The sequence below is a fragment of the Dromiciops gliroides genome, chromosome 2 (genome assembly GCF_019393635.1).
Source record: "Dromiciops gliroides isolate mDroGli1 chromosome 2, mDroGli1.pri, whole genome shotgun sequence".
Lineage (NCBI taxonomy): Eukaryota > Metazoa > Chordata > Mammalia > Microbiotheria > Microbiotheriidae > Dromiciops > Dromiciops gliroides.
Genome location: NC_057862.1, coordinates 698,920,398 through 698,944,534, shown reverse-complemented (window position 1 = coordinate 698,944,534; position 24,137 = coordinate 698,920,398). Strand labels below are relative to the sequence as shown.

Genomic DNA, 24,137 nt, shown 5'->3' with positions numbered 1-24,137 from the left:
ACTTTTTATCTGCTTTCATTTTGCTTGATTGCTAATATTTTAATCCCATTTAAAATACAAAGCCTCCAGCCTGCTAGATGGTAAGAGTATTACTATTAATAAGGATTAAGGGAAGCCTTCCCTCCGAGGGTCTCCTGGTGATTTTCAGAGGCAATTTATCTACTGCGAAAGGTTAATGAACTCAAACGCTGAAAAGTTTGACTTTAATTTTAAAGTCCAAATGTCAAAATTGGAGGTGGGCTTTAAATAGCACGGCCAAGATCTGACACAACGGGGAGGGAGGTAGGGGGTCCTCTTGGAGAGTCACCTCCCCCAGCTTGGCTGCAGGGACAAGAGCCATTGAAGCAGCCACTTTGTTGGGGTTTTAGGGAGAGACTCAGGTTCGAGAATTCCAATGGGGTGGTCGGCCGCCGCTCCGAAGTGGCCATTCCCACCTCCCTTCAGTCCTCTCAGAAGAAGCCATTGACGGGACCTGGGGGAAGCTGAGGTTTTCTTTTCTCATGTGCACTGAGGGCAGAACCACAGCCAAGTTAATTAGTCTTTTGAACAACAAGCATTTATTAGGCACTTACCAGATGCCAGGCTTTATGCTGGGGGGGGAGGGGGATGGTGGAGACCAAAACAAAAACGAACATTCTAATGGGGAATAAAAATGTACAGATATAAATATCTATGCAGTGGATACAATACAAAGAGGTGGTCACCTTGGCGGGATCAGGCCTGGGGGGTGGGGGGGGGCACCAATTTTGTCTACAATACACACACAGCACCCCTCTCCTCTCCACCCTCCTCCACTAGTGGCCTGGGTTCAGTCAGTTTAACTTTAGTCAAAATCATTTATTGAGAACCAAGTACACACGAGGTGTCGGTGCCCTGACCTCAGGCTCACACACATACACACTCACACACATACATACTCATACACACTCACACTCACACACTCACACACAGACACACTCACACTCATCAGCAGAAAGGACATAAGTTCTCTCCTCTACCTGAGCTCCCCTAAAATGACCCTTGTTTTCTAGCCCTCCTGGCTGTTCCTCTCCTGTGATGCTTCATCTCCAAACTCCAGGCATTTGCTCGGGCTGTGCCCCATGCCTGGAATGCCATTGCTCCTCATCTCTGCCTTCCAGTTTCCCTGGCTTCCTTCCTGTCCCTGCTAAAGTCCCGTCTCCAGCCTGGACAGAATGACAAACAATAAAGAGAATAGCTACAAAGCTTTTCCAGACACCCTTAGTGCTAGAGGCTTCCCTCTGGTGACTATCTCTGATCCATCCTGTCCCATAGCTTCTTCCTGCAACATTGTTCTCCCCCAATAGAAAATGAGTTCTGGGAAGGCAGGGGAGGCTTTTGTCTTTTTCTGTATCCTCAGGGCTTAGCACAGTGCCTAGCGCATAGTAGGTGCTTGATAAATGCTTACAGACTCGATCGCTAGGGATCTTAAAAGGGGGGCACTAGGGGGCTCATCTAGGTTTCAGGGGTGGGTCTGACTGGAGTTCCCAGAACAGAAATCCCCTGAGATGGGGGTTCGGCACAGAAGGTCACAGCTCAGAGTTTGGGGAGGAAGGGGCATATGTGCAAAGTAACCAGGTCAAAGCCCAGGGCTGGAGTGGCCTTCAGCTAATTCCCACAGAGAGTCCACTGAGCCAGAGGTTTCCGTGGGACAGAGGTGCCCAGTGTGCTCCTGAGAAGACTGACCTCTCCACAGCCCAGGCAGGCTCCCCATGGCTCCCACCTGCCCCAGGAGCTTCCCCGAGGCAGGACCAGGTCTTTGATCCTGTGATGCCCCAGGATGTTTCCTGAGTCTGTGCATCTGGCAAGCAAATGCTCTTCCTTCCCTCCTAAACTAAGGCATCAAAGGGAGATTAGATCATAGAGAGCCTGTAGAGGGATGAAGGGCAGCTGGGTCGTGCAATGGACAGAGCACAGGGCCTGGAGTCAGGAAGACTCCTCTTCCTGAGTTCAAATCTGGCCTCAGATATTTCCCAGCTGGGTGACCCTGGGTAGGTCACTTATCCCTGTTTGCCTCAGTTTCCTCATCTGTAAAATGAATGGGAGAAGGAAATGGCCAACCGTTCCAGTGTCTTGGCCAAGAAAACCCCAGATGGCGTCAGGGAAAGACAGATCCCACTGAAAAACAACAGAACGAACAGGAGGGTGTGTCCATTGTGTGTGGGGGGAGCCCAAACATGCTTTCACCACTTCATTCTCCTCTATGATTTGCCTGACTCTGGCTCTCAGCTTCCAAGGGCCTGTCTGGTCTGAGAGAAGAGCATCCGTGCCCTAGAATGAAGACTGGAGCCATAGTCTCATAATTAGGATTATCCAAAACACCCCATGCGGAATATGTGGGGAGCAAGAGGTCGTAGAGTTGAGGAGGCTGCTTTTCATCAAAGCTTTTCTACAAAACCACCACAGGGAAATACAGAAGGCGCATGGCAGGAGGAAGAGAGAGAGGGGGAGGGAGGGATGGAGAGAGAGGGAGAGGGGGAAGGATGGAGGCAGGGAGGGAAAGGGAGAGGGAGGGGGAGGGAGGGAGAGAAGGATAGAGGGAGGGAGAGAGTTGGAGAGAAGGGGGAGAGACAGACCGACACAGACACAGAGACAGAGAGAGATGGGTTGCCAGAAGATAAATAGGTAGGTAGATAATTCATCTCCTGATTACTGTGTGCCAAGCCCTGGGGGCACACAGATAAAGGGGAAATAGTCCTTGGCCTAAGGAGTTTACATCCCAATAGAAAGCCAACCAGAAATGAGAAGAGGAAAGGAGGAGGATGGGCAAAGGGGATTGGGGCCAGGCTGGCTGTGGAACAGGGAGTGGAGAGGAATCTGGCCCAAGCCTCCCGCCGAGCCACCCTAAGGGTCCAGGCAGCTGGCGAGGGTGGAGCAGGCCAGAGGGTGACCCGGGGTAGGGAGCAAGCAGTAAGCTCAGCCTCAACACTTCTCGATTCAATCAGCCAGCATTTATTTAAGTGGCTCTCCTGTTCTAGGTTCTGGACGTAGGAAGCTCGAGTAATCCCTATTCATCAATAGCTCACACTCAAAGTGGAGACAAGAAGGACACAGGGCAGCCCGGGCAGAATAATTGGCTACAGAGAACAAAGACAAATAAACACAATGTCTCTTGGCACAGGGTGAGTTGGAAACCTACCGGAGGCGGGCTCCCTTGGGCGCCTCCACTTCTCTTGCTATCGCCCCCAGGGTTCTCAGGTGTCCGGGCCCCACCTTCCTGCAGACCCCAGGACTTCTTCCCTAGGGTCAGACCGAATGCAGAGTCCGCTGCCGACCTTGAGACTCGGGCTCAGCCTGCGTCACCTACCACGGGTGAAAAGGACCAAGGAACACCCTTGCCAATGTGTCCACATGCATGCACACACTGTCACACACATACATCCCACATGTGCACACTGCATACATACCACACGTTACACACACATGCATGTCACCCAACATACACACACCAGGGAACAGGAGGGAACATTAACAGGGACAAGTCACCTGGGGAAACACAGGACAGCCCCCAGCCCTGCTACCCACGTCCGGCTGCCTCCTGTCCTCTCTGTCTCCAAACTCTGCATGACTCAGTGAACTTCCCCCAGACGCAGGCAGTGGAAGCTGGGCTTCTCCCTGCCGCAGTGCTGGGCTGAATGACTCCAGCTATGGGTGGGCAGCCAGAGCATCCCCTGGCACCACAGATGGGCCACAGCTGGTCTCTCCTGAGCCCGAGGGGCCCACCGATGCTAACACAGGTTTCATCCCACTGGATGAGAGACCTTAGAAACCAAACCCTTCATTTTACATGTTGGGAAACTAAGGCCCCAAGACATTAAGCAGCTTGGCCAAGGTCACATGCAGAGAGCGGAGATTAGAACCTAGGTCAAAGAATCACAAAACATAAGCGGTACAAGGGATGTTGGGCGCCATCTTGCCCAAGCCTGTAGACCCAGAGGGCGCTGGTCCTTCTCCGGACATTGGGGCTCCCAGATGGAGAGGATTAGGGTCCGTGTCCAGCCACATGCCCAAGTGACCCAGATAACTTCCCAGAGCACCAATAGCCTAGATTTTATTGTTTGGTTTTTTTAACTAATCCCATCTCTGCTCCTCCCAAGATGCAATTCAAGAAGCTCTCAGGACGGATCTCCTAGACAGTGAAGCCACCTGGGCCTCCCGGAGATGACGTTCTGCTGGACAGATACAAACACAATCTCAGAACCCACAATGCCCCCACCGTGCTCCCGGCCAAGCGGATTCTGACGCCATAATTCACCAAACCGCCAGAAGAGGGACCAAGCACCAAGGCGGAGGAAGGGTGCACAACGCAGGAAGTCAGCTCTGGCCTGAGCCCCGCCCCTGCTCCTTCCTCTCTGTGTGGCCCAGGTTAAGGCCCATCAGTTCCACATCACTAAGACGGACAAAACTCCTGCCCCATCGACCTTGGACTGAACAAAGGCAGGATAAGTAAAGGTTCCCACAGAACTTCAAGAGCTCAGTCTTCAGCCCTTGAAAACTCACTGTAAACAAGGATCCACGAAGCACCTACTAAGTGCAGGGCGCTGCACTAGGTGCTGGGGCACAAAATAAAAGAGTCCCTGCCCTGCCGGTATAGGCTGCTAAGTCCAGATGAAAACTAGACAAAGCCCAAACAAAGGGAAGGGGCGGCTGAGGAGCCAGGAAAGGCTTCACTAAGCACCTACTACGTGCTGGTGCTGTGCTAAGCTCTGAGAATGTCCCAAAGGCCCCCAACATCCCCTGTCCCCGAGGAGCTCACAATCTAATGGGGAGGGGGGAGAACATGCATACAACTGGGTCTAGACAGGACAGAGTCAGGGTGTGGGAGATGTTAGGGGCTGAGCCCCTGAAGGGGGAGGGGGTTCTGGGGAAAGGGGAAGGGAAGGGCGTGGATGAAGGAATCTGGTGAATGAGATGAGTGGCTGAGGGGAAGGAGGGGGCATCCGGGCCCTGGAGCAGGGGCTGGTTCTAAAGGGCCCCTGGGGTAGACCTCCCTTCTCTAGGGAGGCCCTGGGCAAGTCACTTAACCCCAATTGCCTCACAAAAAAAAAAAAAAATCAAACAAAGCAAGGACAGCCATCCTGATCAAACAAGTCACTCTGTCACCTCCCCTCCAGAAAGTGCCTTTGGGACCAACCATCCCTCCCGCTGGTTTTCTGCTGCACCACCAGAGCTGCCCATGTACTCATGCAGGGGGTGTGGGAGAGGCCAGAGCTGGAGGGAGCTGGCCTGCAGGTGGTAGGGAGAGAGCTGGAAGGGGATGCAGCTGAAGCAAAGATGCCCCTCCAACATTACTGGTTCCAAGTGAGTCGTTTCCAGCTCAGAAGTGGTCAGTCAGTTATCTGCAGAGGCAGCCATCTTGCCTTGCTCTGAACAGGAAGGTGAACAAATTCAGGGGAATCAGAGCCAATCTTGGGAAGAGGATCGGTCGGGTCAGTGGCTTATATGGAGGATGGTGCAGCCTATTACTGGGGCTGAAGCAATGACAGCAGAGAGCATTTCTTGGAACCAGTCAGTTATCTACAGTTATCATCACCAGCTCACCGAGTGACTCCCTGGGCCGGAGAGAATTGTCTGCTAGGCATTTTCTAATGGAAAGCCACTGTGTCCTTCAAAGTGGTCTCCAATGTTGTCCATGCAACACACACACACACACACAGACATGCTAACATACATACACATACTGACATGCTTAGACACACTTACACGCAAATACAAACATACACACTTATATACACACACAGAGACACACATATACACACATTTGCACACGCGCGCGCACACACACACACACACATGAACAAAGAATGCCACTCCCATGCCTTGCAAGGAAGCCAGAATGAGGGCAAGAAAGGAGGTATTTGGATTTGCAGTGGGAAAACCCAGGTCATACTCTCAACCAAATAACTCATGAGCTGTGAGACCTTGGTCAGGGATCAGGATGTCCAGCCTTGGGCATTCTCTTCTCTTCCCTAGGAAAGTTTCCTCCTCCATACAAAGATGAAGTGGGTTGAACTAGAATCATCCCTGATGTTCAATGGTTTTCCTAAATGGCAATCAGTTCCATCCAATACAATAAGCATTTATTGAGCACCTGTTGTATGTCAGGCTCCATGCTTAGCACCAGAAATACAAAGAAGTACAAATCTGTCATAGGCTCAAAAAGCTTCCACTCCTCAGTGCAAGCTAACATTACATCTTTCCATTCTGGAAATTGTAATAATGTCAGTCAGAGCTACCGGGGTGTGCTGGAGTCAGTGGCTCTGGGGAGCTGATTATTAAATTTTCAGTGTGAACATTTCCACCTTGGAAATCCAAAAATTTTACAAACAATTCAAATAACATGGAATGCTAGTCAGTATTGGAGGGCTTGGAATATAATATTCCAGAGGGCAAAGGAGGAAGGATTAAAAACAAGAATTACCTACCCAGTGAAGCTGAGTATAATTCTTCAAGGGAAAATGGATATTTAATGAAATAGAGGACTTTAAAGCATTCCTGATGAAAAGAACAGAGCTGAATAGAAAATCTGACTTTCAAATATAAGACTCAAGAGAGGCATAAGATGGTAAACAGAAAAGATAAATTATAAGAAATTCAATAATGCCAAACTGTTTGCATTCCTACAAAGGAAGGAAGATGATACTTGTAACTTCTGCAAATTTTATCTTTATTAGGACAGTTAGAAGGAGTATAGACAGGTATGAATTGACTATGATAGGATGATTACAAAAAAATCCAATAAAATTAGGGAGTGAAAAAAAGGGATGCACTGGGAGAAAGAAGTGAGAGATAGAATGGAGTAAATTATATCATACAAGAGAGGTATGAAAAAGCTTTTACAGTGGAGAGGAATATGGGGTGGGGGGCAATGCTTGTACTTTACTCTCATCAGAATTGGCTCAAAGAGGGAATAATATACATTCCAAGTTGGGCATAGAAATATCTCTTACTCTACAAGGAAGTAGGAGAAGAAGGGCATAAGAGAAGAGGGATACTGATAGAAGGGAGGGAGGGCTGGGGGAGGAAATGGTCAGAAGCAAAACCGTTTTGAAGAGGTACAAGGTGAAAGGATGGGGAGAGAGAGAGAGAGAGAGAGAGAGAGAGAGAGAGAGAGAGAGAGAGAGAGAGAGAGAGAGAGAAGGACAAATGGGGGAAATAGAATAGCAGGAAATGCAGTTAGTAATCATAAATGTGAATGGGATGAATTCACCTATAAAATGGAAATGGATAGCCAAATGGATAAAAATAAAACACATGTGAGGGGGCAGCTAGGTGGCACAATGGTTAAAGCTCTGGCCCTAGATTCAGGAGGACCTGGGTTCAAATCCAGTCTCAGACACTTGACACTTACTAGCTGTGTGACCCTGGGCAAGTCACTTAAGCCACATTGCCCTGCAAAAATTGAAAATAAAAAAATAAAAAATAAAAAAAAAACCCACATCTGAATCACAGACACACACACACACACACACACACACACACACACACACACACACAGAGTAAAGGCAAGGAAGGGGCTGGAGCAGAATCTTTAGCTGAAGTTAAAAAAAAGAAGAAGAAAAGCAGGGGTAACAATAATGATCTCAGACAAAGCAAAAGCATAAATAGATCTAATTAAAAGAGATAAGTAAGGAAACTACATTTGCTATGAGGCACCATAGACAATATCAATACTAAGCATACATACGCCAAATGGTATAGCATCCAAATTCTTAAAGGAAAAGTTAAATGAGTTATAGGAGGAAATACACATTAAAACAATACTAGTGGGGGACGTCCCCTCTCAGAACTAGACAGATCTAATTAAAAAATAAACAAGAGAGAAGTTAAGGAGATAAATAGAATTTTAGAGAAGTTAGATATGGGAGACAATTGGAGAAAACAGAATGGGAATAGATGAGAATATGTCTTTTTCTCAGCAATACATGATATCTACACAAAAATTGACCATACATTAAGCTATAAAAATTTCCAAACCAAATGCAGAATAACAGAAATATTAAATTCATCCTTTTAAGATCATAGTGCAATAAAAATTATATTCAATAAAGGGCTGTGGAAATATAGGCTAAAAATTAATTAGCAATGAAATAATCTAATCCTAAAGGATGAGTGGATAAAAGAACAAATCATAGAAAAAAATCAATAATTTCACTAAAGAGAATGACCACATACCAAAATTTATGGGATGCAGCCAAAGTAGTACTTAGGGAAAATTATATTTATAAATTCTTATATTAATAAAATAGAGAAAGAACAGATTAATGAATTGGGCATGAAATTTTAAAACTGGAAAAAGAACAAATTAAAAATCGCTAATTAAACATGAAATTAGAAATCCTGGAAATCAAAGGAGAAACTAATAAAATTAAAAGTAAGAAAACCATTGAGCTAATAAAGCTAAAAGATGGTTTATGAAAAAAATCAATAAAATAGACAAACCATTGGTTCATTTGATTTTTTTTTAAAGGAGGAAAACCAAATTACCAGTCTCAAAAATAAAAAAGGTGAATTCGCCACCAGTGAAGAGGAAATTAAAGCAATTGTCAGGTGCTATTTTGCCCAAATATATGCCAATAAATCTAACAATCTAAGTGAAATGGATGAATATTTACAAAAGTATAAATTGCCCAAATTGACAGAAATAGAATACTTTAATAGACCTATCTTAGAAAAATAAGTTGAACAAGCCATCAATGGACTCCCTAAGAAAAAATTCCTAGGGCCACATGAATTGACAAGTGAATTCTACCAAACATTAAAGAGCAATTCATCCAATACTATATAAGCTATTTGGCAAAGAAGGAGTTATGTTTACAAGAAACACGTCTGAAGCACACACACAGAGTAAAGGCAAGGGGATGGAGCAGAATCTTCAGCTGATTGGTGGTGATACCTAAACCAGGAAGAGCAAAAATGGGGAAAGAAAAATACAGACCAATTTCCCTAATGAATATTTATGAGAAAAAATTAAATGAAATACTAGCAAGTAGATTACAGTAATATGTCACAAAGATCATACACTATGACCAGGTGGGCTGGTGAAATATTAGGAAAACTATTGGCATAATTGACCATCTCAATAACAAAACCAACAAAATCATATGATTATCTCAATGAATGTGGAAAAAGGTTTTGACAAAATACAATACTCGTTCCTGTTAAAAACATTAGAGAGCATAGGGATAAAAGGAGTTTTCCTTAAAATGATAACTAGTATTTATCTAAAAAATATCAGTAAGCATTATCTGTAATGGAAATAAGCTAGCAGCCTTCCCAATAAGATTGTGGTGAAGCAAGGATGCCCATTATCACTACTATTATTCAATATTATACTAGAAATGTAAGCTATACCGAACCAAGAAAACATTGTACACAGAGACAGCAATATTGTTGGATGAAGAACTGTGAATGACTTAACTATTCCCAACAATACAATGATCCAAGACAATCCCAAAGGACTATTGATGAAACACACTATCCACCTCCAAATAAAGAACTGAGAGGGGTAGATAAAGCACTGGCCCTGAATTCAGGAGGACCCGAGTTCAAATCTAGCCTCAGATACTTGACACTTACTAGCTGTGTGACCCTGGGCAAATCACTTTACCCTCATTGCCCTGCCCCACCCTCAAATGACATTGATGTATCACAGACTGAAGCATGCTATTTTTTCATTTTCTTTCATTTTTCTTTTATTCAAGTTTTCTTATAAAAAATTACTAATATGGTCATGTTTGACATAACTGTACATGTATGACCCATATCTGATTGCTTAACACCTTAGGGAGTGGGAGGGAGGGAGAGAAGGAGGGATAAAAATGGAACCCCAAACTATAAATAAAAATGTTTATTACTTTAAAAAACAAATTTAATAAAATTTTAAAATAAATATTAGCTATAGCAATAAGAGAAAAATTAAAGGAATCAGAATAGGCAATTAATGGGGAAAAATTGCAAAGGAAGGTGGCCTAATTAGATATCAGATATCAAACTGTAGTATAAAGCAGTAATCATCAAAACTATCTGATACTGGCTAAGAAATCAAGTGGTGGATCAGTGGAAAAGATTGGGTACGTAGTACATTGGAGTAAATGACCATAGTAATCTAGTATATGGTAAACACAAAGATCCAAGCTTTTGGCACAAGAACATATTATTTGACAAAAACTTCTGAGAAAACTGGAAGCAGTTTGACAGAAATGAGGTTTAGACCAACATCTCACACCATGCACCAAGATAAGGTCAAAATTGATACATGATTTACACATAAAGGGTGATACCATAAGCAAATTAGGAGAACACAGAATCATTCACCTGTCCAATCTATGGAGAAGGGAAGAATTTATTCCCAAAGAAGAGATAGAGAGAATTACAAGATGTAAAATGGATAGTTTACTGACTCCATTAAAAAGCTTTTACAAAGAAATCCAAGGTAGCCAAGATTAGAAGAAAAGCACAAAACTGGGGGAAATTTTGTAGTAAATTTCTCTGATAAAGGTCTCACTTCTTAAATACATAGAGAACTGAGTCAAATTTATATGAATGTAAGTCATTCCCCAAATGATAAATGGGAAAAGGATATGAATAGGCAGTTTTCAGATGAAGAAATCAGTTATCTATTGTTATATGAAAAAGTGCTCTAAATCACTATTGATTAGAGAAATGCAAATTAAAACAACTCTGAGTTGTACCACCTCACACCTATCAGATTGGGTAATATGACAGAAAAGGAAAATGACAAATGTTGGAGGGAAGGTGGTAAAATTGGGGTACTAGTGCCCTGTTGGTGGAGTTATAAAGAGATTCAACCATTCTGTAGAGCAAATTGGAACTCTGCCCAAAAGGCTATAAAATTGTGTGTACCCTTTGATCCAGAAATCGCACTGCTAGGTCTATATCCCAAAGAGATCAAAAAGGAGGAAAGGGCCTATTTTTACAAAGAGAAAAAATACCTATGGCAGCTCTCTTTGTTGTGGCAAAGAATTGGAAATTGAGGAGATGCCCGTCCATTGGCAAATGGTTCTGAAAAACCCAGCAAGACTTATATGAACTGATGCAAAGTGAAGTGAGCAGAACCAGGAGATTGCACAGAGATAGCAATATTGTTGGATGAAGAACTCTGAGAGACTTAGCCATTCTCAGCAATGCAATGATCCAAGACAATCCCAAAGGACACATGGTGAAAGATATGCCCACCTCCAAGAAAGAGCTTATGGGGTCTGAATGCAAATCAAACATACCACTTTCTACCTTATGGGGGGGGGGCATAGTTTGTGTTTTCTTTCCCCACATGATCAATGTTGAAATGTGTTTTGAATGATTGCACACGTATAACACATATCAAATTGTTTACCATCTCACAGAGAGGGAAGAAAAGGGAGGGAGGAATTGGAAACTTAAAATGTTGAACAACAAACAAATGAGGCCGGGCTCTTCTCACACCGCTGTGGTGTGGCCTCGCTTAGCTGCCCCCATCAGCCTGGTCACAGCCTCTGCCCCTGCTGCTTTGGCCTGTCCACGAGCAATGAGTTCTCCTTTCTCTTGGCTCGAGAGCTTATTGGTCGGTCATAGCCGTAGCTGATCATGGACAGCTGGTGTCACTTGCTCTCCAGGCCCCCTCTTCTCAGAAGAATGCCCTCATGGAAATGGGCTAAACATAAGGGTTGATCAGTAGAGAGGGACTCGATTAATGACGAGTACGGCAGCTTGGTGGACAGTGGATAGAGTGCCCAGTCTGGAGTCCAGAAGACCCGAGTTCAAATCTAGCCCCAGTCACTTAGTACCTGTGTAGCCCTAAGTAAATCACTTCCCCCTATCTGGCTCCGTTTCCTACTCTGTCAAATGAGCGGTTTGCTCCAGGATCTCTGCCAAGAAAACCCCCACTGGGGTCACGAAGCTTGAACGTGCCTGAAAAACAGGGGCACAAGGACCAACGTGTGTGATGAGGTTACAGAGGCACAACCGCACACAACGAGCTGGGACAGGTCGGGGATGACCAAGGGCCGCGAGGCTGCCCTGTACAGAGATCAACCGATGGGACTGGATGATAACAATAATAACAACAGCAACGTTTGTCTCAGGCTTTCCCAGTAGGATCTCGTTTAATCTTCACCTTTGCTATTTTCCTCACTTTACAGACGAGAAAACTGAGTCAGACAGCGGTTGACTGACTTGCCGAGGGTTATACAATTAGGACGGCTGGATTTGAACTCAGGGTTGCCAGACCCCTGACACTGTGCTCTATCCACTGAGCTGCCTCCACTACATTTTCTGGCTTTAGAGGTACGCCCTCACCTCTAAGGGTTACTGCGTCCATGTGTGAAACTGTTCCTGACCATTAGACAGTCGATCAACAACCACTCAATGAGCACTCCCGCTGTCCTGGGCCCTTTGCACTGCGGCTGCAAAGGGGAAGAACGCTTCCCCTGCCCTCACGGACGTGAACCCGGGCCTTGGCAGTTCACCTCAGAGCAAAGGCCGGGACGGGCACGAAGGGAACTTCTTTGTGAAGCTTCTTGTAGGACGCAGGTTTTTAGCGGAGCTGTGAAGGAGAGAGAGAAAAGCAGGGAGAGTCTCCCAGGCTGGGGCGCGCCGGGGGGGGGGGGGGAAGCCGGACAAAATGCCTGGAGTCAAGAGACTCCAGGAACAACAGGAGGCCGGGTGACTGGATCCCAGAGCCCACAAAGGATGTCAAGCGGCAGGAGGCTGGAAGAGGAGGAGGGCAGGTGAGAAAGCCAAGCAGCATCTGGTACTTGATCCCGAAGGCCTCGGGGAGCCCAAGGGGTTTGTTCCTTGTCTGCATTCGCTACTCTCCAGGGAAAGTAACACCATGAAGAAAGGACGAGATAGGGGAGGGATCAGTTGAGTTTGAACCTGGGTTCCTCACATCACCTACAAAATGGCAAGAAATGCGGCAAAACAAAAGAACCACCAAATCAAGAAACAAAGACCTTTGCAAGGGAAGCCACTTCCTGAGAGGAGGAAGCTAAATAAATATAAATTATTTATTACAAATAAATGTTATAAATAAATTATTTATTATAAATACATACATAAATGCATGACTAGAAAGGTAGACAAGCAAACAAACAAAAAGCACAATGAATATTATAGTAAAAAACAACTAAAAATGAATACCAGAAAGAGAACAAAGTCCCCCAAATGAGGATAGCTCTATCCCAAGACCTTTCATGTCTCAAAAAACTTGGTAAGACAAAGTAAGAAGTATCCGGCATTCATAAAGATGGAATTAAAATGAAGGGGAAAGAGCAAAGCTCAACAATCTGGAAAATTTGGCAATCATTAACCAAGTCTATATGAAGAATAGAAATGACTAAGTTGAAGAGAAAGTCATCAAAAAATGTCAGAGTTCATCAGGACAACCACACGTTATTGATCTCCCATTTCAAATCACTAAAAAACACATTTCTAGGGATCAATTCACCAAAGCCCACCAAAGACTTGTTGGGATTCCATTACAAAATGTTCCTTAAAGAACAAACCATGGAAATGGCTGGAGAAATGTTGGGTGCTCATGGCTGGGCCAGGCCAAAATAAGGAAAATGACAATACGCCTAATACTTTACAGAACTTCTTTAAAAATCCACTTGGAAACATGCAAACTTAGAATGTCACAGGAAATAATGAAAAGGGACAAAAGCCAAAGAGTAATTCCAGATCTCAAACCCTTTTTTTGTTTAATCCTTCATGGAAATCTACCTTGGCCTGTAATGGAGCTCTTTACACATTCAGCATAATTATCGAATTGTCATTCCATTTCCTGTTCTCATCTTTGCTCTCACATTTTTTTTTTTTTGGCAGGGCAATGAGGGTTAAGTGATTTGCCCAGGGTCACACAGCTAGTAAGTGTCAAGTGTCTGAGGCCAGATTTGAACTCAGGTCCTCCCGAATCCAAGGCTGGTGCTTTATCCATTGCACTATCTAGCTGCCCCAAGGAGCTGTATTCTTAGCCAAACAAGAGTTAGAGAGGGGCAGCTAGGTGGTGCAGTGGATAGAGCACCGGCTGAGTTCAAATCCTGAGTTCAAATACCTGAGTTCAAATCCGGCCTCAGACACTTAACACTTACTAGCTGTGTGACCCTGGGCAAGTCACTTAACCCCAATTGCCTCACTTAAAATAAAAAAAATTAAAAAAAAAAAAGAGTTAGAGACATGTTGTTGAGTCATTCCAGTCATGTATGACTCTCTGTGGCTCTACTTGGCCAGTCAGTGTGCCCCCCCAACACACACACACACACACACACACACACACACACACACACAGAAGTTGTTGCAATAGTGCAGGCCTGAGGTGATGAGAGCCTGCACCAGGGTGGGGGCAGGGTCAGAGGAGAGAAGGGGGAGTGGCCAAGAGAAGTAGAAGTGGGGAGATGAGCAGGAGACATTCCACAGAGGTTGAGGGCAAGGGAGGAGCCCAGGATCACGCTGAGTCCAGGAATCAAAAAAGGATGTTGGTGCCTTCAGCCTCCTCGGGAAGTCGGGCAGAGAAGAGGGGTCGGAAGAAAGGTCATGAGCCCCATCTGGGACACGCCTCCAGCACATCCTGTTGAAGGTGCCCCAGCTTCACCATCCTCCTGGCAGATGCCGCCATCTCCTCGGGAGATCTCCCACCTCCTTGGGCGCCGGACTGACTGGGAAGTGGCCAGCCCCTCCCGCAGCGGCCAAAGGAGGGCGCCCAAACCCAGTCTCACTGAATTCCCCGCCTGCTGCGCTCCCCCTACCCAGAGATCTACCCCCCCCCTCCACTTTTCATACTGACGTCTTCTCTCCCCTCTTCCGATGTAAGTTCCTTGCAGGGAGGGGCTCTCTTTTGTTTGTATTTGTAACTCCCCTCCCTGCACTTAGCATGTGCCAGGCACACAGTAAGTGCTAAATAAATGCTGCCTGCCTGCCTTTCTGATGCTCAGGGATGGGATGGAGGGCAGGAGAGGAGCAGGCTGGATTGGATACTGGACCAATGTCCTTCTAGTTATGTTCCATGTCTGTAGATCCTGCAGTGTAACAGGAACAGAGAAAGCAAGACTGCAGGTCACCCAAATAGCAAGGGGGACACAAATAGGCCACAACAAATAGCAGGTGCTGGGTGGCTCAGTGGACAGAGAGCATTCATTGTACTTGGAGCCAGGAGGACCCGAGTTCAAATATCGCCTCAAACACGGAATAGGGATATAACTCTGGGCTAGTCGCTTCTCTGTCTGCCTGTTTCCTCATCTGTAAAATGGATTTAATAGCAGCACCTCCCTCCTAGGGCACAACAGCTGGCACTCGGTGCTAAGTAGACATTAGCTGTTGTTATTATTATCATTAACTATTCGAGCTAAATCGTCCTCTCAAACCATGGCCTGGGGGACTGGCAGGGGGGGGGGATTGGGGCAGGGCTATCTCCTTCCTGTGATTCGAGTTGGGTTGAGTGGGGGTTTGTCTTCTCCACCTCCCCCTGCTGCAGTGCTCCATACCTCCTACCTCACACTCAGCTTCTCCGTGAGTCTCCAAGGCCCCAGGGAGTCCCAAGAAGTTAAACAAGTCACCTTCCTTGGAGCGTCTTTGTCGTCCAGGCCACAGCAAGCCTGGACGTGCCCACCTGAAAGGAGATAAGGGCAGAGGCTGGTCTAACAGCTCCTCCAGCTGAGAGCCCTGGAGACAAGGATCCCATCCCCAGGCTACATACCTGGAGCTGGGTTTGGCTGAGATCAACAAGGAGCTCTCCAGCAGGAAGCTGGTGGTTTAGCTATCACAGGCAGGGCCAGCAGGAAGGGATAGAAACAGAGGGTCTGGGGGCCAGCCGGGGTAGCTCACAGTCCCAGGCCAGCGATCTCTGAAGGTCTGCTCCATGCTTTACTCACAAGAGCAGGACCCCGAGAGGCAGAGTTTAAGAGAGCATTCATTTTACAGCTGAGGAAACTGAGGTTCGGTGAGCAGAAGGAACACAGGCAAGAGTCAGGGCTGAACCTCAAATCCCCATCACGCTGACTCCACAGACTCTGTCCTGGGTGGCACCTGCCTCCCATGGGCCAGGAATGAGATAGCATGAGCAAAAGAGCTGGAGGATGGCTCCTTCCCCCCCATGGATGGCGATCTCTCCGTCACCAGCAAAGGAGAGAGGTGAAGGCGCATGGATTGAGAACGTGGAAATCCAAGAGTGGCTGAGGCAGTCTTGGTGTGCCTCGGGACTGTGGGGGATTCGATAAACTGCGACAGCTTCATCCTGTAAAAGGTGAAGGCACTGACTAGGGGAGATTCCATCTGAATCCGGTCCTCACTGGCAGGGAGGAGCTGTCTGTTGGGCTGGCTGGGATGGGAACCTCCTTGAGAAGATCTGGGTCCCATCTGACAGTCCGTCAGTCTAGATCTTGGAAGCCTCTCTCAGGGGGTCCAGAGTCAAGGTCAGGAGGGTCCCACAGACTTCAGTGCCTCAGGAAAGGGTCCCAGGGAAGCCTGGAGAAAGGGAAGGATTCCAAGGAAGAGGAAGCAAACAGGGTTTGTCTGGAGAGGACACACGGGCTACTGACCCGCCAAACCCCCCGAGGAGGTACTGAGAGCCTGTCAGAGGCCATTCTGTTGGCAGCTTGGCCTGTTTGTCCAGCATCTGCTCTGAGAACACGCTCTTCTTCCTGTGGTGAGGAGGGAGCTGCTCTTTCTAGCACTGCCTCGAGGCAATGGGCTGGATGAGGAAAGGAAATTCCCTCCCATCTTCTCCACAGCCGAGTCTCATGACAGCAGTTCTCGCGAGAGGTCCTCTGAGGCCCTTTCAGAGGGTCTGCAAGGTCAGAATTAATTTCACGATGCCAAGTCATTTTCATTTCTAATGTGCCAGATGTCAATGGATGCGACCCACAAAAACTCTCTGAAAGATCCTGGATAATTTGTAAGAGTACAAAGGTCGCAAGACCAAAGGGTTTGTGAACCTGCGGCCTCAGAGAGTTACTTCAAGCCCTAAGAGGTTCAGTGACTGGCTGGGGCCACAGCTGGGGTGGGACAGGGGAGCCTTGAACCCAGGTTTTCCTAGTTTGAAGCCAACTTTCTACTTACTCTGCCTCAAGGCAGTTTCTCTATCAGTACACACAGGCCTGTTCCTTTGCATACAGCAAAGGACTCCATGAGGACGGTGGGAAATCAAAGAACAAAAGTGAGATGGATGAACCAGACGGCCTTCTTCTAATTGTTTTCCTTGGGAACACAGGCCTGGAGAAAAGCCCCAGTTCCCTTTAAAGAGCTGCCACCGCCCGCCTGAGCCCGTGAGAACTCATCCACCGCATCTTCCTCCTCCATTTCCAGCTGGGCAGCTGCGTCTTTCCCGGAGCAGCCACCCATCAAAGCTCAGCCAGCTCTGCCTCACTCATCAGCATTGGCATTCACACGGGGCCTCCTTAGTTCGCCAGGGTGGGGTGAGCCGCCCTCCCGGAGCCATATTGCCCGACCCCTCAAGTCAATGTGATCACTGTTGTTTCTAGGCTTGACCGTTGTTGGCCCTTCCGGGTCAAAGGAACACCCAGGCCCACGCCGAGGAAGCTCAAAATTAGCAGGTATGAGTCACCAGTGGGACACAGACAACAGAAAGGTGAATACAATCTTCCATCGTTGTCATAACATGACGAGGATCTGCAGATCACGTCCTTCCACGACTTGGCCCCAAGAGTAAGGGGCTCCCCAGGGTCGTACAGCTAGTAACAATCAGAAGCAGCATTTAGAATCCCATCTCCATGACTGCAAGCCCAACACCCCATCCACCAGCCACACTTCCCCTTAGATAGCGTCAGAGGGAGAGGTAGTCATCTCTTGGTCCAGTGCCCTGGTCAGACACATTTGGAGCCTGTTTAAGATAAGCACTGACAAGCGATAGAGATGTAAAGGGGAGCAGTGGGGACCAGGCCGTGTGGGGAATGGCTACCAGCCCATGGAGGGCTTAAGATTTGTTCAGATGTGAGCTCCTTGACAGCAGGAGCGGGGCCTTGTTTTGCCGGTCGCCGTGTAGGAGGAGTGGAGCTTGCTTAATGGTCGGGTTTTTATCCAAGGAGAGTTCAGACCTGAAGCGGAGCCCGGGACAGGAGCCAAGAAAGGACTTGTAGCTTGTCTCTCCTACTCGCTCACTGTGGGTACAGGCCAGGCACCCGGAATTCTGGTTTCTTCATCTGTGACACCATCACATCATTTCAGGCCTCAGCAAGATAATGCGCCGTGTGGAAATGCGAGCTCTTTTCATTCAAGGCATTCACGGATTCGAAGGCCCAAGATGACAAGTCAAGCCCCCGCTGCTTCGTCCCAAAGATCAAACTAGGATCCCCTGGGGAAAGCAGCAGGGAGGATGATCTGGGGGCGACGTTGGAAAGAACTTCCTCATAATCAGAGCTGAAATGGTCATTTCAGGGGGCAGTGAGTTGCCCATCACTGGAAGTCTTGGAGCAGAGACCCCACTTGTCAGGGTTGGTGCAGAGGGAAGCCTACTCACTGACTGGTAGGACATGATGACTCGAGTCCCTCCCAGTGTGGAGAAGACAGGCTGTTGATGAGCGGCAGAGACCCAGCATTCAGGAGACCGGACGTGACTCCACTCAACGAACACTTGAGAAGTGATGAGTAGAGGGGGCAGCTAGGTGGCGCAGTGGATAGAGCACCGGCCCTGGAGTCAGGAGGACCTGAGTTCAAATCTGGCCTCAAACACTTAACACTTACTAGCTGTATGACCCTGGGCAAGTCACTTAACCCAATTGCCTCACTAAAAAAAAAAAAAAAAAAAGAAGTGATGAGTACAGACAAGATGGGCTGCAGCTAAGACACAAACCCTGCGGGCCTTTGAGGGCATACGTGGATTCCTGTTACAAGGAGGCTCAATGACTGAGCAGCCTCTCAACCTTCCAGTCCCTTTCTTTGTGGACCCAATCTAAGAGAAGAGAGTCTCACCTCAGGAAGATGTTGTGGGGCAAAAACCACCTGATGCATGAATTGAAAACTTCATCTTGCCTTGATTGATTAACCCGGGTGGCAGAGGGTCTGCACCTTCATCCAAACAAACAAGCCGGACGTTTGGCCTGTTGCTGAAGCAGCTTATGTTGTCCTGGGTGGGAGGTACCATCAGAACCCACGATGTGGCCGCCGGTCAGGTCGGGGAAGGCTTCTAGATAAAACCCTTGGCCAAGCCTGGTGGGTCACAAGGAATAACTTCCTGTAGGGAGCTGTCATTCCACCTGAAACGTAAATAGATCCAACACAAGGGATGTTGTCCCACATCTTCTCTTTGGCTCGGCAGCACTGGCTGAGAGAACCTGCAAGCCGGCCTGGAGCTGCATCTAGCCCCTGACGCCAGGCTGGACCCTCTTGGTGGTGTGGGGTGACCTCAGAAGTCTCTGGTGGGGGGAGTTTCCCCCATGCCTACCTGTGACATCGCTGTTCCAGATCAATGCCTGCTCACCACAGAGACTCTCCTGAGGACCCCCACGAATAATCCCATGAGGCCCCGTGAAGGGACATTGCACCTGAGCTCTGAGGGGGGAAGGGAGGCTTGGGGACCTACCCTTAGGGTTTGTGCCTCCCTTCTGTGCTTCGGATTAAAACCGGCTGACCCCAAATGGGAGAGGCAGCTATCCATAAGAATTCTCAAGAATGCATTGGGACGACTGGAGGTCCTGCCTCCTTGCCTTTATGCAGCTGCCATCTTTCCCTGGCTCCTGGGCAGGATGCAACAGAGACTCATGCCCTGGGTGATCACCACCCAGTTTGGGTCATTTCTGGGGACACAAACGATCCTTCCGGTAGGAACTGGTGAGCACAGTGAAAAAAGGATTCACAGAAATGTGCAAGCCTTGGCGACCAGGGCGTCTCCTCCCTGTGGCTGCCCACAGCAGCTGGAGAAGACCTCAGGGGAGAAGAGTAGATCTGGGAAGTGACCGGCCAGCTGTGATGACCTCTGAAAACAGGACTGGGGCTTCCGGGCCATGTCCGAGCAGGCGGGACCGATGGGCTCTTGGTCAGGGGGTGAGGCCACATGAGCATGTCTTCCTGGGGAGTCATGGGAAGGGCTCCTGCTCCGATGGGAAAGGCCCAGATCGCAGACCCCTTTAGAAAGTGAAAATCAGTGTTTACGTTTTAGCACTGAAGAGGGGTGTCCAAGCAGCCAACAAGCATTTACCATGGGCTTATGTGTGCCCAGCACCAACTAAAAGCTGGGCATACAAAGAAGGCGGGCCTGCCCTCTGGAAGCTTAGGATCCAGTGGGGATGTCACCCAAGTGCACGGAAGCGCACAGACCACAGAAGAGCAAATGCACAGTCTCCATGACCGAGGGAGGGAGAGCCTCTCCCTGCCCCAGGGTCGGGGAATTAACTCTCAGGTTTCCCTACTCCATCCTTGGCAACAGACAGCAGCATCGATCTGGAGGCGCATTTCTGCCAGTGCTCGCCGTGGGCCCCGGGGTGGGTGACCCAGAGTACCCAGAAGCGAGGATTCTTGGGGTTCAAAATCAAATCAATTCCTCCTGCTCCTGAACTTTCTCCCGAGCCTGGGGCTGGAGCTCTTGTCTTCCCTTTCTCCGTGGGTAAGTTCCCGCTCCTCGGTCACTGCTGAGGGGCCCAGGTGAATGTCATGCCAAGCAATACCACACTCAGCCTCAGAATAGGAAATGTGGGTGTTCTCTTAGCCTGGGCAGCTGAGGAAGGGCCAGGACCACCAAGAATCCACACCTTGACCTTCCAAGCCCAAGGCTCTTCCTGGACCCAACCCGTCTGTCTCATTTGGGCTTCGAATTTAGCTTAGACCAAGCCCAAGGGGCCCTCGGCTAATTTGGGGGTCTGTGTTCTGGGGGCAGTGACAAGGCTCGGTTCCCTCTGAAGGTGAGGGATTATTCCTGTCTCTGTGCTAACAAGACGTAGCCCTGGCCACAGGCCCGCCGCTAGGTACATTTCTGCACAGGCGTCAGTTGTTTTTTCTTGGGTAAAACTACAAGTTCCAGACTGAGCCGAGCATGAAGGCTCATCCCATGTGCTTAAGGTCTACAACATGTCATGGTAGGAAATGACTGGGACTGAGCAAGTGAGTCCCTCCTGGGAGCAGGTTCCATCCGAAAAGGAACCGGGGGCACTGCACCCCCAGGAAAGACAGGGTCATCAGACCCCAGCTACCTCTAGGCAGGCGGGGGGCTGCCAGCAACAGAAGGGCCAGGAGTGCAGAGAGATGAGCCCCCATTTCTATCTGCTCTTACCTCCTTCGGTGGATAAGAGAAGGGAACTTCCCTAAGAGCCTCATAAATCTGCAGATCTGTGTAAAGTGTGTCATTTAATAGATTCCCCGTTCCTCCCTTCTTGGTCTGCTTGTTCTCTGTGCTTGGTCCAAAGTTAGAAAGGAGGAGCTAAAGGGAGGGTCCCTATTTAGGACGGGCATTTAGAGGCGGGAGGGGGGGGGAGGGCGATGGCCTTCAGGAAGGGAAGGGAAGGGACTGATCTCAGATCACACTGGGAGTAAGCGATCGTCAGACAACTGTTGGGGGGGTGACGTAGGCCTGGAAGGTGGCCGAGGTCCCCTAAAGGTCTGAGACGGTGATGAGTCCAGCGCACATTGTTCTGCACCCCCAATTCCTCCCCCTGCCCAAGCCCCCATCCCCCCATACGGGCTCTTCTCTCTTACACCCCACCCGGAGCTTCTTCAGCCCAGGGGAGCTGCCTGCACCAGAAAATGAGGCCAAGGCCACCCAGACCTCGCCTCAGACATCAGCCCGGCTACCCTAGAAAACTGGTGCTGCATCTCCATCTGGCGGTCACGGCCTCTCCTTGTAGCTGTTGGAATGGCAGTGGGAAGGAGGAGACAGACACAGAAAGAGGGAAGGGGGGGAGAGGCAGAGACAGACAGAAAAACAGAAGCAGAGAGACACAAAAAGAGGGAGTGGGAGAGAGAGAGGAGAGGGAGAGACAAAGAGAGAGGAGAGGAGAGACAGGTTTAGAGACAGAAAGAGACAAATTCAGAGAGAAGAGAAAGGGGGAGAGGGAAAGGAGAGAGAGGAGTGGGGAGAAAGGAGAGGGAAGTGGGGAGAATTAGATGAGGGGGCAGAGCTGCTCCCCCTAAGGCAGCCCCTCAGGCCACACACTGGTGTTCTGTATTCTTGTTTACTGCTGACCACAGGGCCCACGTCGGAGGCCCCTGCCTCATGCCAAGGGTTCCCAATCTGGTCTACGCCTGTCAAGAGGGGATGGGGGATATCTGATAAATACACCCACACTTCCCTTTTGAACTGAATTCTTTCTTGGGCTCCTCTCCTTTCCTATCAACCGTCTATGGGGCAGGGGCATGCTTACTGAAAGCCCCATATATAGCTCGGGGACAGAAAAGGGGAGCCCCGTCTGGGAGGCTGGGGCTGTCCCCTCATCACCGATGGAAGGCGGCTGAACACTGAGGTCATGGCAGAGTCTCTAGCCTCTGCGTCGCATGGCTGAGACCAGGGCACCGTTCAGGAGGACGGGACCTTTCTCTAAGCCCACAGAGGCTCCGTCTTCCCCAGATGGGCCTGGGGACCCTCAAGCCACAAGCAAGAGACAAACAGGCCCCAAAGAACTGCTTGGTTCTGACAAAGAAGCAGAGTTGGAAGGGACCCAAGGGGCAGCTAGTCCAGCTTCTCTGTGTCACTGGTGGGGGGAAGCAAAGACCTGGTCCAAGGTCCAGATCGGTAAGTAGCCAGAGCCGAGGCCTCAAGCTCCAGATTCATGGTCCTTTCCACTGAACCACACTGCCCCTTCTCCAACAAGCTCAATGGGTCTTCTTAGTAATGCAGCAGGAGGCTACCACTCACCCCCTGAAAAGGCAAAGATGCTACAACGCACAGTCGGTGTTGGAGGGGCTGAGGAAGGCGGGCAGGCCAGGACCGACCCCAATCCACTAGGATCGGTGCCAAGGCAAGCAATCACTCAATGTTACTGGCACCAGCCACGCGTTCTCCCAGCATGGGGGGACACCCCCTACCCAACTAGTGACTGTCAGGTTGGGTCTGTGGAGGGCTACGAGCATGTGAGGGGGCAGGGAGAGGGGCTGGAGGGACAAAGGGGAAAGGAGAGAGCTTGGGGGTAGGGCGCCAATTTGGGGGGAGGTTATTAGGGCCTGAGCCTGAGGGGTGAGCATAAGGGAAAAGAACAAATCAGAAAGAAAGGTACTTCAAAGAGAGCCAACAATACTGGGCTGGACTGCGGGCTGGATGTGGGATGTAGGTTGGGGGTGGGGGTGGGGTCAGTAAATCGTCCAGCTGATGGAATATTTCAGCATCCACGTTCTGAATTTGGGGCACGAAAAACAGAAACCTTGTTGATTCGTGACCCATCTTTCCTCAGGAAACAGAGCCCCCCAAACAGCCTCATCACAGGACTTTGGGCTTCGCTGGGGATGGGCTCATCCCTGCAGCGAATGACTCTGCACCGGTGTGTTCTGGGAGCAGAGCCCACTTTGAATAGTCCGTCTCTGGCCAACACGCCTGCCCCCAAATCTTGTGCCCCGCAAGCCATGAGCAATTGGGGCTGGAGGCAGTTAGGCCGAGGAGCCACACCAGCTGTCCAGCTTCTACCTTCATTTCAAGCCATGCTCAGAGGCACTGGCTGATTCACCATGTGACCTCCAAATAAATGAAAGGCTTCTGTTCTGTGATAAAGATGTGGGCAAAGATGAGGAGACCGAGCGAGAGGCCACTTGTCTGAAAGGAACAAGCATGAGATTTGACCAAGGATGACCTGGGTCGGGTCCCAGAGCAGCAAAGCCTCTGAAGAGGGGAAAGCATGCTGGGTTCCCATCTCTGATACTGTTCAATCACAAACAAGTCACCTAAGCCCCGTCCCCAACCTCAGTTTCCTCCTCTGTGTGCCCAGAATAGCGGGTGCCCTTTGGCCCGGGGACAGCAGGCCCATACTCCAAAAAGAACAAAGCAAAAAGAAGAGGACCCAAGGGTCCCAAAATATTCATAGCCGCTCTTTTGGTGGGGGGGGGTGAAGAATTGGAAACTGAGGACGTGCCCATCGACTGCAGAATGGCTAAACCTGCTGCAGCAGATGAAGGTGATGGAATTCCATTGAGCCGTAGGGAAGGATTCGTTCTGTTTGTGGCGCTGATGAGGAAAATGACCGCCTTCCACCAGG

The 24,137-nt window shown here is 48.8% G+C and overlaps 1 protein-coding gene across 1 annotated transcript in view; it reads right to left on the bottom strand.

Annotated features, from left to right (window-relative positions):
- TDRD15 (tudor domain containing 15) overlaps positions 1–24,137 on the bottom strand; it is a 91,614-nt gene that overhangs the window by 26,006 nt on the left and 41,471 nt on the right. The gene's annotated exons all lie outside the window — the stretch shown is intronic.